The following is a 4722-nucleotide window of genomic DNA, read 5'->3' as shown; positions in this document are numbered from 1 at the left end:
TTACTGTTCAACAACTGGGTAGACCTAGAATAAGACCATGCTTTATACTTTGTAATAGACATTTAGAAGTTATCTCCCACATACTTACCAATAACTGCTACTTTGCTACTTTGCATATTGCTTCAATAAATTCTTACTTTGCCTGTGTGACTCAAAATGCTCAAAGATAAGTTATGTAATGTGGTGTAAGAAAATAACCTGGTAATTTCCATAAGAAAATCGGCCTGAATCTTGCAATATTCTGGCAAAGTTTGAGTTGTATCACATTTTTAGCAAGATTTCTGCCGCAAGGTCTAGCGAGGTTTGTTTTCCAAACAAACCTCATTAACAACCTCCACGTTCCTCTGATGTCCCTCATCTCCAATTCCAGCCTTATCTTAACATGCACTGTTCCTGGAACAACCTGTCACTTTCCTCACCGTTTCAAGGAATTCACAGGCATCCCTTGTGCTGTGCTAACTTTAAAAGCTTCTTGTGCATGTACAAGTGCTGTCAGTCTGGAGCTACCCTGTATGTCCCTGACTTTTGCCCTGGACAAAGCAGATAGGGAGAAATCAATGCCCTGCTTTGTAGGCATGAACTTGGGATGCAGAGGCAAGTCCTTCACTTAGCCCAGGCTCAACACAGACCTTGCCAGCCTGGCCCATAGTTACCACCAGGGTCAGGGCAGTGTCAGCCATCTGAATGGATGGACAACACTGTAAAAGGAAATTCTATGTCCTTCTCTACTCCCACAGCATAAGTGCCACAATATTCTTTCCGATACCTCATACTCAATCTATCTCTGCTAACATACCCACTGAGGCCGGCGCTCTACCGCTCTCACTATTATCATCTTCTGTCACTTGCTCTCATACACCCCACCCCCTGACACCTGCATCCTGGCCTGCCCTCTGTGCTGCCATTCACTTGCTCGGGACACCTCCCTACTTGCACCAAAAGTAAAAGCTGTGCCACCCATGTTAATCTCCCTTAATACCTGGCTTGCACATTTCAGGAGGAAAACAAACCCAAATAGGGCAGAAAGATTCAAGCTGGGTGGTGGGTTTCCTGACTTTGATTCTTGACCCTTCACGTTTTTTTATTCATTTGTGGGATGTGGGCGGCGCTGGCTGGTCAGCATTTCTTGTCCATCCCTAGTTGCCCTTGAAAAGGTGGTGGTGAGCTGCCTTCTTCAGCTACTGCAGTCCACCTGCTGTAGGTTGACTCACAATACCATTAGGGAGGGAATTCCAGGATTTTGACCTAATGACAGTGAAGGAACAATTATATATTTTCAAGTCAGGATAAAGAGTGGCTTGGAGCGCAATTTGCAGATGGTGATGTTCCCATGTCTATGTTGTGTTGCCCTTCCAAATGGATGTGGTGGTGGTTATGGAAGATGCTGTCTAAGGATCTTTGGTGAATTTTTGCAGTGCATCTTGTAGATAGTACACACTGCTGCTACTGAGCAATGGCAATGGAGGGAGTGGATGGACAGTATCCTGACTCTGACCACTGTGAATGGCTGACTGACTTTGACGTAGTGTGCCAGGACCCCCTGAGCAAGGACAATCCCCTTGATTTGACTGCAGCCTGTTGACTACCATGACAAGTAAGGCTCGTGCTAAGCTACATGCCCATATACTGTGTAGCTGCTCCGAAGGGCTGTGCATGCTCGGCCCTCTCGTTTCATTCTGCCACGTATCTCACCATAACCCATGTTGCTCAGAGCCTTCTAAGATCCCAGCAGTGTGCCTGTCAAAGGAGACAAAAAGCAGACACGAATTCAGAGGAAAAGCTATGCTACGTCAGCATGAAACATTTTTCCCTGAAATGCCCTCCTACCATCTTGAACATATTGACTGATTTTTTGAGGTACAGTTAAAAAGTACTGGGAGCTATCGGCATTTCTCTCAAGTGATCTTTAAGCAGGTGTGAATCTTGGCTGAGTGGTAAGGAGCATCCACAGGTGTGGAGCGAATAACTGACTCCTTCTCTGAGGCATTCAGGCCTTTCATTAAACATCCAGAAAGCTAAGGTCCACTTCCAGCTGACTTTGATGACATAACGCTAACCCAGCTCCCATCACCAAGATCAGCAATAAAATTCTGGAAATTTTCCTTATCTTGGGAGCTTCCTCCAGCTGAAGGCAGGCATAGTCTTTGAATAACTGAAGGGAGCAAATTTTGAGATTACAGTCTCAAACCCAAGACTACGGCCATGATTTGCCAAACAGCAGGGATCCTTGTGCTTGTATATGTTTTGGACACTTGGACAAACTTACAGCTGGAATTTCAAAGTAACATCATTGGTGGCTATTCAGCATTCTCCAAATGCAGTGACAAAAGAAACAGACCAACAGCAAAGTCCTGCCCCAACCATCAAGGTGCTCATAACTGAAAATTACCTCTGCTGAGCAGGCTGCATGGTTTGTACACAAGAAAAATAATGTGGATGCTTGGAATCTGAAATAAAATCAAAAAGTGCTGGAGAAATTTAACAGGTCTGGCTGCATCTTCGGAGAAAGAAACCGAGTTCATGTTTTGAATCCGATATGACACTTTTTCAGATGTTGTCCATATGCCTGACATCAAACTCCTGAAGCAACTGCTGTACTCAACCAAGGCAGGATATTCCCAGGAAAACATTGGAAATGTTTTAGGGATTCCCTCAAAACATTCCTGAAGTGGTCAAATGTCCTTGCTGACTCCTTGGAGTCCCCTGATCTGTGACTGTATAAAATGGAGAAGGCTCATCAGGAAGGCACCAAATGGATTATGAGAGTTTATTAGGAATGCATGTGGCGAAGATTTGGGGTCAAAAAACCCCACAAACCTCCAAAAATCACATCTACCCGATCCTTCACCTACCAACTTACTCCCATGTGGAAGATTCAGCAAACCCCAAAATGGACTTATAAGTACATCAGCTATTGTCTGAAGAAGAAAACGTGTGTGTATGTGTGTGTGTGTTTGCATATTTGTATGCATCTGTGTGTTTGTTAATTATAGCTTAATCTAAAATTCATTCCCACACACTTTCTGACCATTTGTAGCCTCACTGTCCTTTGGCAATATGGCCATTTGTAGCAAACTCTTCGCTGACCCGACTGAGATTATCTAATTTAGCACAGAATCCCAAATCTTCCTAAAACATATTTTTGAGTTGCTTATTGGATAAATAAAGTAAGACATTATGGCACAACGATGCCACCCGAAGGTTGCAGGAACAGCATCTCATATTTCGCTTGGGGACCCTGCAGCCCAATGGTATCAATGTGGACTTCACAAGCTTCAAAATCTTCCCTCCCCTGACCGCACCCCAAAACCAGCCCAGCTTGTCCCCACCTCCCTAACCTGTCCTCCCACCTATACACTCCTCCCACCTCAAGCCCCATCCCCATCTCCTACCTACTAGCCTCATCCCGTCCCCTTGACCTGTCCGTCCTCCCTGGACCGAACTATCCCCTCCCTAACTCCCCACCTACACTCACCTTTACTGGCTCCATCCCCGCCTCTTTGGCCTGTCTGTCTCCTCACCACCTATCTCCTCCTTTATCCATCTTCTATCTGCCTCCCCGTCTCTCCCTATTTATTTCAGAACCCCCTTCCCCTCCTCCATTTCTGAAGAAGGGTCTAGACCCGAAACGTCAGCTTTCCTGCTCCTCTGATGCTGCTGGGCCTGCTGTGTTCATCCAGCTCTACACCTTGTTACCTAAGACATTATGGGACTTGATCACTTTCTCATTTCCTAAAAAAAATGATGCCGTCAATTAATTTTAGTTGTGGTTGACTGAAACTGAACAGTGAATATTAAAGTTGTCTTTCTCAGCTCAACAAAGCTGCAACCTCCTATGGATAAAAATACATAGCCTCTCTAATTGTGTACATTCAAAATTGGAAGTCAAATCTGAACGAAATACATTCTATTAAATGAAATGGAGAGGTGAATGAAAATGACAACTGGTCAGCTCTCAGTGCTCTTTTAGTTGTAAGGGTCAAATTTGTGTTGTGTAAACTGTGCGATGGTGTTGATTTAGGATGTAGCTCTTGTCATATCAATGCACAGAAATGTAAAACTTCAAAAGGTCAATTTCAACTGTTCCCATCTAGTGGGAACAAATCAATTGTCTTTTCTACACTTAGTTATGTGTACGTGAGGAAGGCGAATTGGCTGCCCTCTTTTTAAATCCCTCTCAGTTGGTCACAACAAATAGTTTTAATTCTTTTTATCATGCAGCTTTTCAGACTCTAAATAAAATGTGGTTCTCTGGAAAATGAGGGAGCCAATTACCAAAGTTTTCTTGAGTGAAAGAAAGAGGAATTTTACTATGGACTGAGCTTGAGAAAAAAAATAAAAATACAACACCAAGCACACAACAAAAACAGGCAATAAGTTTAGAAAAAGAGAATGGCACAGATAGGGAAAAATAAGGCTAAGGTTCAAATGTCCTTAGAGTCTTTAAAGTGTTTAATATTAAATGTCAGTCCACTGCTGGTTATTTGTTAACCCTTATATGCAGCAGCAAAATCTGTAGATACCCTTTGAATTCCTGGTGAATTGTTATTTTCTCAGGATACTTTTACACCAGGTGTTGTTTTCCACAGTAATGATAGAAACCAACACGAAATTCCAGTGAGAGATAGTAGGAACTGCAGATGCTGGAGAATCCGAGACAACAAGGTGCAGGGCTGGATGAACACAGCAGGCCAAGCAGCATCATAGGAGCAGAGAGGCTGA

The sequence above is a fragment of the Rhincodon typus genome, chromosome 16 (genome assembly GCF_021869965.1).
Source record: "Rhincodon typus isolate 14 chromosome 16, sRhiTyp1.1, whole genome shotgun sequence".
NCBI lineage: Eukaryota > Metazoa > Chordata > Chondrichthyes > Orectolobiformes > Rhincodontidae > Rhincodon > Rhincodon typus.
The sequence above is the reverse complement of the archived record's forward strand: the minus strand, read 5'-3'. Positions refer to the sequence as shown.